At 39.6% G+C, this 16,242-nt stretch overlaps 1 long non-coding RNA gene across 1 annotated transcript in view; it reads right to left on the bottom strand.

The window, feature by feature from the left end:
- LOC126108131 (uncharacterized) overlaps positions 1–10,920 on the bottom strand; it is a 35,751-nt gene extending 24,831 nt beyond the window's left edge. Inside the window, exon 1 of the long non-coding RNA XR_007523508.1 lies at positions 10,679–10,920. This is a non-coding gene — a long non-coding RNA (uncharacterized LOC126108131). The remainder of the gene's footprint in view (positions 1–10,678) is intronic.
- Positions 10,921–16,242: the final 5,322 nt, after the last annotated feature.

Genomic DNA, 16,242 nt, shown 5'->3' with positions numbered 1-16,242 from the left:
GTTGTCTTGCAAACGTCCTCATCTGTTGACTCGGGGATCGAGACGTGGCTGTACGATCTGTTACAGCCGTGTGGATAAGATGCCTGTCGTCTCGACTGCTAGTGATACGAGGCCATTGGGAACCAGCACGGCATTCCGTATTACCCTCCTGAACCCACCGATTCCATATTGTGCTAACAGTCATTGGATCTCGACCAACGCTAGCATCAGTGTCGTGATACAGTAAACCTCAATCGTGATAGGCTACAATTTGACCTTTATCAAAGTCGGGAACGTGATGGTATGCATTTCTCCTCCTTACACGGGGCATCACAACAATGTTTCACCAGGCAACGCCGGTCAACTGCTGTTTTGTATGAGAAATTGATTGGAAACGTTCCTCATGTCAGCACGTTGTAGGTATCGCCACCGGCGCCAATCTTGTGTGAATGCTCTGAATAGCTAATTATTTGCATATCACAGCATCTTCTTCCTGTTGGTAAAATTTCGCATCTGCAGCATGTCATCTTCGTGGTGTAGCAATTTTAATGGCCAGTAGTGTATTTGTATATCTGCAGTGTTTCAAGGATGCCTAATTATCTGCCCAATCATGTTGCGCATGACGAAAGATATGTTTATGCCTTTACATATCGGGATATAAATAAATATGAAATACTAACCACAAATGGTACTGTGTGGAAGATCTCATTTTATGTTTGTTTTATGTGCTGTGATTCTTCTGCAATTATTTGAGTTTTGCAGGGAGTATACTATGGAGGTGGTGTTTTATCATTTCAATTTATTGTTTACATTTGTCTTCAGAGTGTTGTAGTTGGGTTGCTGTTCCTGTTGACAACCCACCAGAATGCTACCATTTTGTGGCCGTGGGATGACAAGAGGAATTGTGGGTGGCAGAGCATTGTTGAAGATTCCAATAAATTTCAATTTGATGTCTATTATTCATTATTTAATGGTCCCGTCCAATAAGATTACAGTGTCACTTACTTGGTTCTCAACTGTGATATTCATACCCTCATCGGAGGTGCTGGATGATTAGTTAACTCATTGCTAGTTTATTGTGATGCATGTGACCCAGAAAGGAGCCTGTGGCCACTGGAGGTATTACATTTTAGTTATTTCATTTACATATTTAGATTTATGTTCAGGTTTTAGTCAGTGACCTTCACACAGCCATGTTCTAAAATAGGGATCTGTTTCTTTACACACAGTGCCTCAGGTTACCCTAAAATCGTTACACAATACACACCTTGCATTAACACAAATAAATCCACCTGTTGACTGAAATATTTGTCTGGACTGTAGCCTTATATGGAAGTGAATCTTGGACAATAAACAGTATAGACAAGAGGAGATTAGAAGCCGTTTCAATGTAGTGCAGCAGAAGAATGCTAAAGATGTGGTGGGTAGTCTGAATCACCAATGAAGAGGCATTTGTTTTTGAACAACTCCATCGCTTTATTTTACCAATTTCATGTTTGAGACTAGTTTTGACCACTGCGACCAGCAATGATGCCTCATTCCAGATCGACATGAGGCAGATCCCAAAATGAATTGCAAAGACTGGAATATAAACACACAAAATAAAAACAATATAGTATGGCCACAGCACTTCTATACTACCACAAACAGTTTAGCACTTGCCGACCCACAAATAAAATTCTCCACTGAAAATAATGGAGAAGATCATGATCGATAAAGAGGTATATTATCTGAGAGGACAGAAATTTATGGCACCACCTGCCTAAATGTACAGTCACTTTAACAGGAAACATCAAGAAGTAAAAAGTAACAGTTAATTGGGTACTTGAGGAATGTGTTGGCAGTAGAGATTTTAGATAGAGTCAAACTCTTGAATACTGTAGGTAGGTTCAAATGGATGTAGGTTGCAGTAGTTATTCACGGATGAAGAGAATTGCACATGACAGACTAGATTGGAGATATGTACGAAATCCGTCTTAGGAGTGATGACCACAAATAATATCCAAGCAGCAGTAATTTAGGTACGAAAAGCCATCAGACTGACCAAAGGCAAGAATACCTGCATGCTGGCTGACCCTCTTTGAATTCCAAGCAGGTGCTTGTTCCTCTCCTGTTTATCTCTTACTTTCCGTTTCTCATCGTAAGTGAAGAATCCGACTACAACCTTTGGGTCCACCAAATTTGTATGTGTCTATTTTGCCTGAAAATTTCAATAACTGTTACATTCCTTCAAATAACGAAACTTATAACAAGCAGGTGCTTGTTCCTCTCCTGTTTATCTCTTACTTTCCGTTTCTCATCGTAAGTGAAGAATCCGACTACAACCTTTGGGTCCACCAAATTTGTATGTGTCTATTTTGCCTGAAAATTTCAATAACTGTTACATTCCTTCAAATAACGAAACTTATAACAAGCAGGTGCTTGTTCCTCTCCTGTTTATCTCTTACTTTCCGTTTCTCATCGTAAGTGAAGAATCCGACTACAACCTTTGGGTCCACCAAATTTGTATGTGTCTATTTTGCCTGAAAATTTCAATAACTGTTACATTCCTTCAAATAACAAAACTTATACAGAAGTCACAAATGCACAAAGCCACAGAGAAAGGAACACAAAGTCTAAAGGAGTTTAGGACTTGTTTCACTTAAATAGTTCTGTCAACTTAGAGCAGAGTATGGAAGCCAGTCTGGAGAATTACAAGAAGTAACAGCATACATGTTTAAGTATTGCAGCACCACAACCAGCCGTGATTTAAGTGAGTAGAGAGAATAAGGTGGGAGGAGGAGTTGCCATATATGTCAAAAGTTATCACTGTGTAGAAAGCTTAGATACTAAAATGTTTTGTCTAGAGCAACGTATAGAAGCATGTGCCTGTCAACTTAAACTGAAGGAGGGCTCTTGTAACAGTATATAGGTCCCCTTCAGGAAACTTTCATTTATTCCTGGAAAACTTGGATGCCTTGTTGTGCTATCTGTCAGGTAGGGGAAAGCAAATTATTATTTGTGGGGACTTCACTGTTGATTCACTACTCGGGTAGTAAAGGACAGCAGCACATTGATAGATAACACTTTTATAGACCAAGATAGGTTTAATAACATAAATTATTGTCCTGTTGAGAATGGCCTTTCTGATCATGGTGCTCAGCTAGTTACAGTATATGACATCGCTCCATTCAGTAATTCAAAACTACCCTCCAAAGTTGAGCGTTCAATTAATGATTCAACAATTAGAAGTTTCAGAGAAAATCTTCAACAGTTAGACTGGGATGAGGTGTACAAGGAACTCGATGCTAATTTAAAATATAACTTATTTCATGATACACTTGTAAGAGAATTTGAAAACTGTTTACCCAAGAAAGTAGTTAAATCTAATTATAAGAAACCATGCAAAAAACCTTGGCTTATTAAAGGAATACAAATATCTTGTAACCACAAAAGGGAACTGTATCTAACAACAAGAAAGAGTAATGACCCAGAAACTGCCAAATATTATAAAAACTACTGTGCTACATTAAGAAAGGTTATTACAAAGTCCAGAAGCATGTGCATCATGTCTGAGATTAATACCTCTGATAACAAAATCAAAACAATTTGGAGTATTATTACAAGGGAGACAGGGAAACCAAGAGTACAGGACGACAGCATCACCATCGAAGTGTATGGAAACTTGATAAACAACAAGCCGGAAGTCAAAAACATTTTGAATAATCATTTTTTAAATGTTGTAGAGAAAATAGGATCTAAATGTTCATTAGAAGAAGGAAGGCAGTTAATGGAAGAGGCCTTACCCACACCATTTGAGACAACTGAAATTCCACCCACTTCTCCTTCCGAAATTAGGAAGATAATAAACACTCTCAAGAATAAAAGCTCACATGGAATTGATGGCATTTCCAGCAGGATAATAAAAGCTTGTTCCCAAGAAGTAAGTGGGATTCTTGGCCACATATGTAATAGCTCTCTGAAGCAGGGTATTTTCCCAGATAGACTGAAGTATGCCACTGTTAAACCACTGCATAAAAAAGGGGATACGTCTGATGTCAACAACTACCGCCCAATCTCTCTTCTGACTGCCTTATCCAAAATTCTTGAAAAAGTAATGTATTGTAGAGTAGCTTCACACCTTTGTAAAAATAAAGTTTTAACAAAATGTCAGTTTGGTTTCCAGAAGGGATTTCCACGGAAAATGCTATATATACTTTCACTAATGAAATATTAAATGCTCTGAGTAACCGGAAGTCACCCGTTGGGATTTTTTGTGATGTATCAAAGGCTTTTGACTATGTAAATCATGGAATACTTCTAGATAAGCTCAAGTACTGTGGTATGAATGGGACAGTACTCAAATGGTTTAAATCATACCTAACTGGAAGAGTGCAGAAAGTTGAAATAAACAGTTCACATAATATGCAAAAAACTGGTGATTTGTCAAACTGGGGAAAATCAAGAATGGGGTGCCGCATGGTTCGGTCTTGGGTCCTCTGCTGTTCTTATATTAATGACTCGCCATTCTACATTTACAAAGATATAAAGCTGGTACTTTCTGCCTATGATACAAGTATAGCTATCACACCCGACAGACAAGAATTAACTGGTGAAATTGTAAACGATGTTTGTCAGAAAATCATTAAGTGGTTCTCTACAAATGGGCTCTCATTAAACTTTGACAAAACACAGTATATACCGTTTCACACAGTAAATGGAATGACACCATTAATAAATATAGACTTTGATCAGAAATCGGTAGCTAAAGTAGAATATTCAAAATTTCTAGTTGTATGCATTAATGAGGGGCTGAACTGGTAAAAACACACTGAGGATCTGCTGAAACGTTTGAGTTCAGCTACTTATGCTATTAGGGTCATTGCAAATTTTGGCAGTATACACCTGAGTAAATTAGCTTACCATGCCTATTTTCATTCTCTGCTTTTGTACAGCATCATATTCTGGGGTAACTCGTCATTGAGTAAAAGAGTGTTCGTTACACAAAAGCGTGTAATCAGAATAATTGCTGGAGCTCATCCAAGATCATCCTGCAGACATTTATTTAAAGAGCTAGAAATCTTCAATGTAGCCTCACAATATATATATACACTTATGAAATTTGTTATTAACGCTCCGAACGAATTCAAAACTAATAGCAGTGTACATGGCTACAACACTAGGAGAAACGATGCTCTTCACTACTCAAGGTTAAATCTAACTTTGGCTGAGAAGGGGGTAAATTATGCTGCCACAAAAGTCATTGGTCACTTACCCAATAGCATCAAAAGTCTGACAGATAGCCATATAGCATATAAAAGGAAATTAAAAGAATTTCTTAATGGCGACTCCTTCTGCTCGATAGATGAATTTTTGGATACAGGTCGATAGACACACAAACTAACACAAACATACACACGAAATTCTAGCTTTCGCAACCAACAGTTGCTTCGTCAAGAAAAAGGGAAGGTGAGGGAAAAATGAAAGGATGTGTGTTTTAAGGGAGAGGGTAAGGAGTCATTCCAATCCTGGGAGCAGAAAGACCCACCTTAAGGGGGAAAAAAGGATGGGTACACACTCGCGCACACACACACACACACACATCCATCCACAGATACACAGACACAAGCAGACATTTGTAAAGGCCATACAAATGTCTGCTTGTGTCTGTGTCTTGGATACGGGTGTGTGTGCGAGTGTATACCCGTCCTTTTTTCCCCCTAAGGCAAGTCTTTCCACTCCCGGGATTGGAATGACTCCTTACCCTCTCCCTTAAAACCCACATCCTTTCGTCTTTCCCTCTCCTTCCCTCTTTCCTGACGAAGCAACCGTTGGTTGCGAAAGCTAGAATTTTGTGTGTATGTTTGTGTGTCTATCGACCTGCCAGCGCTTTCGTTTGGTAAGTCACATCATCTTTGTTTTTAGATATATTCTTCCCACGTGCATATGTATATATAAAGTATTGAGTGTCATGTAATATTTTGTCTAATGTAATATCTTGTATTGACACCTTTTATTAACCTGACACATGCCACATCATTACAAAGTGTCATATTCATGACCTATGGAACAGGTACTAACCTAATCTAAACACAGCTATCAGCCATGTAATCTGGGTACTGAGTGAACTGATTTCGATTGAATCAATCTCTCGTGTGTGTGCTGTTACAAATTGGCAGATGTGGATACACTAATTATGGCCTGCATCTGAATAGGGTCGGTAGGGAGAGAAACTGGGACACCAGAAGGGTCCGATACCACCCGTCGGCTTCGACCCGTGACGTAAGTCTGTTGTGGTGTGTGACGTCACGATGGTGTGAAGTTTAGTTTGTGAGTGTTTGTAGATGTCTTCTTGTTCTGTCAGTGGTGCTCTCTGGTGGCGTGTTTGTGTGTTGTGGGTATGGTTTTGTTGTTGGGTTAGTGTGTGCTTGTGATGTGTTTGTAAGTGCCATACGGTTGCGGTTGGTGGTGCTCTCTGCTGGTGTTTGTGGGTTGTGTGTCGAACTGGGTTCATCTGAGTTGTTGATGTTGTCGGGTGTTGTTCTGGTTATTAGTGAATTTCTAGTGGAATATTTTGCAGTGAGCTGACGTTTTGGTTTTTGGTTATTTCTAAGTTAATGTAGTGTCATGTGTGGTTTGTCGTGTCTGAATTTTTTGGATTACTATTGTTATGTCACTGTTAGGCATGGCTACGACCGATAAAATCAACAGTTTTCGGTTGTGGGGCATGTTGCGTGACAGTTCAATGTCGCTCATCAAATTCCTGCAGCCGTTTGGTCTTCTGGCCGAGCTGGTGAAGTGCACTTCACTTGGTGAACGTATTAAGTTAACGAAAGTTCCAACGTCTCAGACCAGGGAGGTGCCAGCGTGATAACTTTTGGCGCTCCATTCACTGGGGTACCTGGTTCGAGAAGTCTAGGTCGGGCATGCGTAAAATTGTCTTGACGAGTTATCATTGTTGTTATCAGTCCTCTCAGGTTTTTGCGCGCAAGGGGTGGGTGTGAGTGAGCGAACGGTCCTCGATTGGTATTCTTTTTGTCGTGAGGTTTGTTCAGAATACATTAAATAGAGGGGTAAGTTGGGTGGGCCTGGAGTAGTGATAGAGACTGATGGGTCGCAGTTTGGTAGGAGGAAGTATGGGAGGGGTAAGCCTGTGGTTCGTTCATAGGTGGGGGAGGGGGGGCTGTGGTATCAGGGTCTGGGTCTTCTGAATGTGTGCTTAGGGTTGTTGAACATCGTACAAAGAGGGAGTTGGTGGGGTTGATTCAGGAGTATGTAGAACAGGGGAGTACTGTAGTTTCTGATGGGTTTGCTTCTTATAGTGGATTGGGTCAGGAGGGTTACAATAGCAATGTTGATCTTAAGAATTATGTGAGTGGGGCCTGTACAAATAATATAGAGGGGTTTTGGGGTTCCTGTTAAATCTGTTATTGGGAGGGGGAAGAGGCGCTCTTCCAACCTTCAGGCTCATTTACGTGAGTAATGTTGGTGGAAGAGTATCCCTGAGGGGGATTGTATTTTTAGGGTTTTCTTAAGGGCTGTTAGTAAGATCTACAGGCCGAAGGTTAGTTTTTTTTTGGGTGTCAGCTCTGGCTCTTGGGCGGGGGGGGGGGGGGGGGGGGTGAGGTAGTTGGGTGGGGGTGGTTTTAGATTTTGGTATTTGTTTTGTTGTGTTCTTTTTTTAGTTCTAGGGTGTGTATGGCTTTTTTTTTGTTTTTGGTTAGTATTTGTTTCTTTAGTTTTGATTTTCAGGGGTGGGTATTTTATTTGGTTGTGGTTTATTATGTTTATGAGGTTGTGTGTATAGTTTTGTGTGTGTGTGTGTGGGGGGGGGGTGAGTTGTCTGTTCATGTTTTTATCTTGCTAGATAATTTGTGGATCTTGTGTGGGGGTGGTGGTGCTGCTGGTATTGGTGAGTAGGTTTTGTGTGTTTTTGATGACCTGTAAGGTCAAGGGAAGTGTTTAGTTCCAAATTTGATGTTTTCTTGTGGTTTTTGAGGCAGTGATGATTGTTGAGGTGGTTGTAGGTTTGGGTTGTATGAATTGGTATCGGTAGTTTCTGTTGAGCTATATAGATCAAGGGAAATGTTCGATTCCAGTGGATATTGTTTTTAGTTGATTTTGGGAAGGTTGTCGTCGTTTTATTTTATCGTTTGGTTTAGTGGCTTGTGATTATTTTTAGTTTGTCCCTACCCAAAAAACACCCATCCCCCCCCCCCTTGTACCGTTAGTTCCATTATATTATCGGAGAAATATGTGTTTGATGGTTTTTCGATCTATTTTCGTGTTTGTTGTCATGTTTACGTAATGACGTTTTAGTAGCGATATGGGAGTTGCTGTGAATGGTCGTTTCCGCCATATTGGTGATGGCATTGGTCAAAGCACACGGGTGGAATCGGTCGTTTCCGTTAACCCGAGAAATTAGGTGAGCATCTTGCAGGAAGCGTAAGGCAACACATCTTTTGATTAGAGTCAGGTTACAGACAGACAGCTTTGAGAGATATTAGAACTGCATAGCTTCGTAATATATGGAATAGTTTCCAGGAAAGTTAAATGTTTGGTCCATCAAAACATTAGGATGCTGAATAAAGAGTTATATGAGCTTCTTTTCTGTTAGAAAGGTGTGTGAAATTTGGATGTGTGTTTTGTGCCACTCTCAACACCATGTACTCACGGTGATGGAGAAATAAGATATAAGGGATTATAGGCTAGCATCATGTATGTGTGCACTTAACCTGGAAAAAAGAGGAGTTTTAACACAAAAGCAAAAATATGGAAACAAGGAGTTTCTTTGTAAATCGCAATGTAAAAGCGTGTGCTTGTCAGTTGTTGCTTCAGAATAATACACTTCTAATTATAACACTCCTCAGAGGTCTATGAGACTTTCAGTGATTTAAGAGAAATCTACATGAATTACTGAGCTCTCTTGTGAAACAAGCTGAACCAGTCATTAGTTTGTGACGATTTTAATACACTTCTTGAAGGATTCCGAGAGGTAAAAAGTACTATAACCATTGTTTGGGTGTTTGAATCTGATTTTCGTAGTTAATTTTGCAACTTGTGAGCAGGACGATAGTAGGATCCCGAATCAAGGCACATTTATTGACACAGCTCAGGCTGAAACAACTGATGTGCAACAAATTGTTAATTGAAGAGGGAAGTTTATTTAAAGTCCATAATAGTTTAAGGTCATATTCAACAAAACTACTACATTTTAATGGCAGTCTAAAATATTTCCAGGAACACGCATGTTCCGACTAATAATACAGACATCTTTAGCACATTTCTGCACAGTAATGTATTATGGAATAATTGCATGCCTAAGTTAATACAAAGAGGTGAACTATTCATGCATCGATTATCTACTGAATGTACACCACATTTCTTATTTTAAGTCTTCAAAGCAATTATATACCTACTACAGTTTTACAATCACTCATTTTCACGGCTATCTGTATGGGGATGGATGAAATTATTTTTACCATTTAAAAAATACAGTCGCTACAATAAAAATTAATTTTTTTTTTAATAGTTACTGAACCTAGTTTTCATTTCACAGCATACACCAGGTAATTCCATTCATTTCTTTTATTGGAATACTTAAGTATCTTGTAGTGGTAAATTTATGATCATCAAGCTGGTGGGTCGGAATGTTTAACATCGTATTAATTTAACCATAAAATTATAAGTATTCCTATAGTATTTCAGGCTGTTATGATTCAGCAGCAAACGATAGTATCCATAAGAATGCAAGTTACTGAAGCTATAAATTTAATTTTTCCCTTTTCCTGTCTCCTAGGGGCATATTTCAAAAACATCTTCCTCTCAGCAACGGCCTTGCGTACAAGTATTGGTTTACAATAACAAAAGCTGGTTTAAGTATCACAAACTCATTAGTTCCTTTGGTTTAGAATGGCTCTAGAATAAAACTATTCGATTAATCAGTGAAACTATAATTGGCTGATCCCATTACGTCTGTTGTGTATTAAAGGTGAATAAATTTCGTAACTGTCCATTACAATTAAATTTGGAAATGAAAATGATGTTCATTTGCAAAACAACACAACTTTAAAAATATTACTGTTAATCACAACACACAAAGTGCACATGCTGGAGTAGAGTAATACACACGACACCTTCTCATCTGTGGCATTCCACTTCTTGAATTGCTCGAAAGCAATTTTATTTTTAATTTAAAAACTTAACATCTCCTCTTATGTTACGTTCATTGCTTGGCATGTGTTCCGGTACCGCAATATATTACACATGTTGAAGGTCTATTTGCACTTGAGATAGTTTACTGCAACAGTCTCTTACACAACAACTGTAAAATAACGAAAAATCAACTATACTGTTCTCATTATATTTGTTTATCTTTCACGTTTGTCTCGTTTCGTTTTAATTTGTCACTTCCCGTGATGTTACACTGAACAGAAATAAACAAATAAGAAAAGCATGCTTCAGGAACTGCACGCTACAAGTTGAAACGAGATTTTGTTTTGCTGGCTCAGTTACTGGTGACATTATTTTGTGTTTTTACCAACACGTGTTCACCAGTAAAAGCACCAATACTGTACCTTACGAATTTAACCTCAACATTCTGCAACTAGTTACGTCACGAACTGTACAAGTAAAATACTGCACGTCTTTGCTACGTGACATACTAGGTGGGGAATCTTACATTTTCCAATCTACGTTAATGCGTGAAAATTGCTCTTACTTCACATAATGCAGTTGCTTTTGTGTTCTGCCAGTTTGCTCTGCAGAAGTTCATCAGGCATATTCTTCTTCTTGCTGCTTCCCTCTCTTCTTGGCTTCGAAAGTTCAGCTAAAAGCACAGCATTGTTTGACTTATTCAAGACAAAAATACACAGTACTTGCTATTTTAAATGAACAACGTGGCTACAAATGCCACGAAGTCCAGTCAGCTGTACGCTATGCATTATGCAATGACGGCCATACTTTCGCGGGCAGTGACACTTCGTGCTGCCGCCCGCTGCTGCTGCCCTCTCGCGCCGCTTTTCTACACTACGTGCAGCCGGCCAGGTGTGGATTCTCCGTCATTAAACGTCGTGCACTTTTCTCCATTGGTCCACCGTAGCAGCAACACAACAGTAACGCAAAAGCAACAAACAGATAAAAGCTAAGGATGCGTTTTTACATTAACGGAAATTGAAGATAGTGATAGTCGACTGGATGGGCAGGCAAGGACATAATTAGGAGAGTAAAAATGACGTGGGCGAATCGGTAGTGTTTCCAACGCTATACGATCGTACAAAACCTTCGCTTTGTCCGAAAGGGAAGCACTACGATTGTCTGTTCAGACTTACAGCAGTGCAAGAACTGTTCAGAAGCTGTGTCTACGTGCACACTATGAGTTGCTGTGGTGAGACAGGCATATGCACGAATGAGTCTGAGAACTAAGTTAAGTGGTGGTCTTCTTACCCCATTACCACTAGGCCCATCGCTTGCATCTGTAATTCAATCAATCCATAGACATTTAGACACGAATATACGTTACCGTGTCCCTCATAAATCGGTATACTGTTAATATTGTGTAAATCATAAACGTTTCCATGTTCTTCCGAGATTTATCACTTACCAGAAGTCTGTACTTCAACCACATTCATAGACACAAACTAACGTTTACGTGTCTTGCAAATATTAATAAGATAACCAGCTTAGATATGAATCACGTCAATGCGGCTCGCTGTTTTTATATTCTTTATTGCAATTTTTAAGCACCTTATACAAGGTGGGCTGTCAGCAGCATATTACGCCGCTCTTAATCACAGTTATAAGGTTGTTGTTGTTGTGGTCTTCAGTCCTGAGACTGGTTTGATGCAGCTCTCCATGCTACTCTATCCTGTGCAAGCTTCTTCATCTCCCAGTACCTACTGCAACCTACATCCTTCTGAATCTGTTTAGTGTATTGATCTCTTGGTCTCCCTCTACGATTTTTACCCTCCACGCTGCCCTCCAACGCTAAAATTGTGATCCCTCGATGCCTCAGAACATGTCCTACCAACCGATCCCTTCTTCTAGTCAAGTTGTGCCACAAACTTCTCTTCTCCCCAATCCTATTCAATACCTCCTCATTAGTTACGTGATCTACCCACCTTATCTTCAGCATTCTTCTGTAGCACCACATTTCGAAAGCTTCTATTCTCTTCTTGTCCAAACTAGTTATCGTCCATGTCTCACTTCCATACATGGCTACACTCCATACAAATACTTTCAGAAACGACTTCCTGACACCTAAATCTATATTCGATGTTAACAACTTTCTCTTCTTGAGAAACGCTTTCCTTGCCATTGCCAGTCTACATTTTATATCCTCTCTACTTCGACCATCATCGGTTATTTTACTCCCCAAATAGCAAAACTCCTTCACTACTTTAAGTGTCTCATTTCCTAATCTAATTCCCTCAGCATCACCTGACTTAATTTGACTACATTCCATTATCCTCGTTTTGCTTTTGTTGATGTTCATCTTATATCCTCCTTTCAAGACACTGTCCATTCCGTTCAACTGCTCTTCCAAGTCCTTTGCTGTCTCTGACAGAATTACAATGTCATCGGCGAACCTCAAAGTTTTTACTTCTTCTCCATGAATTTTAATACCTACTCCGAATTTTTCTTTTGTTTCCTTTACTGCTTGCTCAATATACAGATTGAATAACATCGGGGAGAGGCTACAACCCTGTCTTACTCCTTTCCCAACCACTGCTTCCCTTTCATGCCCCTCGACTCTTATAACTGCCATCTGGTTTCTGTACAAATTGTAAATAGCCTTTCGCTCCCTGTATTTTACCCCTGCCACCTTCAGAATTTGAAAGAGAGTATTCCAATCAACATTGTCAAAAGCTTTCTCTAAGTCTACAAATGCTAGAAACGTAGGTTTGCCTTTTCTTAATCTTTCTTCCAAGATAAGTCGTAAGGTCAGTATTGCCTCACGTGTTCCAACATTTCTACGGAATCCAAACTGATCTTCCCCGAGGTCGGCTTCTACCAGTTTTTCCATTCGTCTGTAAAGAATTCGCGTTAGTATTTTGCAGCTGTGACTTATTAAACTGATAGTTCGGTAATTTTCACATCTGTCAACACCTGCTTTCTTTGGGATTGGAATTATTATATTCTTCTTGAAGTCTGAGGGTATTTCGCCTGTCTCATACATCGTGCTCACCAGATGGTAGAGTTCTGTCATGACTGGCTCTCCCGAGGCCATCAGTAGTTCTAATGGAATGTTGTCTACTCCCGGGGCCTTGTTTTGACTCAGGTCTTTCAGTGCTCTGTCAAACTCTTCACGCAGTATCTTATCTCCCATTTCATCTTCATCTACATCCTCTTCCATTTCCATAATATTGTCCTCAAGTACATCGCCCTTGTATAAACCCTCTATATACTCCTTCCACCTTTCTGCTTTCCCTTCTTTGCTTAGAACTGGGTTGCCATCTGAGCTCTTGATATTCATACAAGTGGTTCTCTTCTCTCCAAAGGTATCTTTAATTTTCCTGTAGGCAGTATCTATCTTACCCCTAGTGAGACAAGCCTCTACATCCTTACATTTGTCCTCTAGCCATCCCTGCTTAGCCATTTTGCACTTCCTGTCGATTTCATTTTTGAGACGTTTGTATTCCTTTTCGCCTGCTTCATTTACTGCATTTTTATATTTTCTCCTTTCATCAATTAAATTCAATATTTCTTCTGTTACCCAAGGATTTCTATTAGCCCGCGTCTTTTTACCTACTTGATCCTCTGCTGCCTTCACTACTTCATCCCTCAGAGTTACCCATTCTTCTTCTACTGTATTTCTTTCCCCCCTTCCTGTCAATTGTTCCCTAATGCTCTCCCTGAAACTCTCTACAACCTCTGGTTCTTTCAGTTTATCCAGGTCCCATCTCCTTAAATTCCCACCTTTTTGCAGTTTCTTCAGTTTCAATCTGCAGTTCATAACCAATAGATTGTGGTCAGAATCTACATCTGCCCCAGGAAATGTCTTACAATTTAAAACCTGGTTCCTAAATCTCTGTCTTACCATTATATAATCTATCTGAAACCTGTCAGTATCTCCAGGCTTCTTCCATGTATACAGCCTCCTTTCATGATTCTTGAACCAAGTGTTAGCTATGATTAAGTTATGCTCTGTGCAAAATTCTACAAGGCGGCTTCCTCTTTCATTCCTTCCCCCCAATCCATATTCACCTACTATGTTTCCTTCTCTCCCTTTTCCTACTGACGAATTCCAGTCACCCATGACTATTAAATTTTCGTCTCCCTTCACTACCTGAATAATTTCTTTTATCTCGTCATACATTTCATCTATTTCTTCATCATCTGCAGAGCTAGTTGGCATATAAACTTGTACTACTGTAGTAGGCATGGGCTTTGTGTCTATCTTGGCAACAATAATGCGTTCACTATGCTGTTTGTAGTAGCTTACCCGCACTCCTATTTTTTTATTCATTATTAAACCTACTCCTGCATTACCCCTATTTGATTTTGTATTTATAACCCTGTAATCACCTGACCAAAAGTCTTGTTCCTCCTGCCACCGAACTTCACTAATTCCCACTATATCTAACTTTAACCTATCCATCTCCCTTTTTAAATTTTCTAACCTACCTGCCCGATTAAGGGATCTGACATTCCACGCTCCGATCCGTAGAATGCCAGTTTTCTTTCTCCTGATAACGACGTCCTCCTGAGTAGTCCCCGCCCGGAGATCCGAATGGGGGACTATTTTACCTCCGGAATATTTTACCCAAGAGGACGCCATCATCATTTAATCATACAGTAGAGCTGCATGTCCTCGGGAAAAATTACGGCTGTAGTTTCCCCTTGCTTTCAGCCGTTCGCAGTACCAGCACAGCAAGGCCGTTTTGGTTAATGTTACAAGGCCAGATCAGTCAATCATCCAGACTGTTGCCCCTGCAACTACTGAAAAGGCTGCTGCCCCTCTTCAGGAACCACATGTTTGTCTGGCCTCTCAACAGATACCCCTCCGTTGTGGTTGCACCTACGGTACGGCCATCTGTATCGCTGAGGCACGCAAGCCTCCCCACCAACGGCAAGGTCCATGGTTCATGGGGGGGAGGAGTTATAAGGTACGGAACATATAATCCCTGCCCTCCAATAATAGAAGATAAGAAAAATACCCTCAAAATTGTTGCAATGGCAGTTGGTACATATGTAAAATGTGTTACCACAAACGTTACTGAGTATGAAATATTTTCGCCCGAAATAATGAGGAGGTATTGGCGCTTCTAGCAATCCCATTAATAAAATATGTTCAAATAGTTGATATCGCGCAGGAGATGTTTGTTATTTCTGAGATGTTCTTGTGAAACTTCCAAATGCGAAATTGGTCAAGTAATATGCGAGAGGCTCTCGATCGCACTTGTTGGTTGGCGTTGCCGACAGATGGCAGACCAACACGTTGGCTTCGTACTCACGCAAAAACTCCAGAGCGCAAAGCAGAATGCATCTCAACTCGCCATGCTGCCAACTTCTGACTTTCCAGCAAAACGGCGTATGTGTTCGCATTTATGCAACATGTTAGACCGGCAATGTTTCCCAAATGGGCAGACAGAAAGAGAAGTGTAGGCGGGACAGATTCTATAAGGATTCAACGTTCACCTTTTGCATTGTAAACAACACACATACAGTGATTTTTTTATATTTATTTAGCAGCTTATGATGTACATCTATGGAGTAAGTCCAAGTACATATTTGCTTTGTCAGCTTTCCAATAAAATACATTTCTCTTACTGGTTCTAACTATAGTTTTGCTAAGATAACTAATAAATTTTAGTCACAACATTTCTGGAAATTAACATAATAGTTACAAAATTTTAGATACTTAAAACTGAACGGATTTTATGAGGCATACATAGTCTATGTACCTAAATTACAGAATATTTAATTGCAACAATTCTGTACTATTGGCCCATCATTTTATAGATACAGTATAGTAGTCACACGGTCCATACATATTCTAGATCCTGTTTTGTTTACAATTACAAAAAAAATTAACAGCAATAATACTGTAGAAAACAAAATCATTAGATAAAACAATGCTGTTAAGAAGTTAACATATTTTACCTTCTCCTTTTCTCTATACCTGTGTACATTTTCGTTTAGTTTACTGTGCCTGTTTGCTTCAGTTATTTTCGTTTGAAAGAAATTCTCTGAATGCATATAAAGGGGTTTCTGATAGCAGTTGTTTCACTGCTGTTTAAACTTATCCTTCGATTAGGCATTAATGAAGTGTGGTGGTAAAGA

This window comes from Schistocerca cancellata, chromosome 11, assembly GCF_023864275.1.
Source record: "Schistocerca cancellata isolate TAMUIC-IGC-003103 chromosome 11, iqSchCanc2.1, whole genome shotgun sequence".
NCBI lineage: Eukaryota > Metazoa > Arthropoda > Insecta > Orthoptera > Acrididae > Schistocerca > Schistocerca cancellata.
The sequence above is the reverse complement of the archived record's forward strand: the minus strand, read 5'-3'. Positions and strand labels throughout refer to the sequence as shown.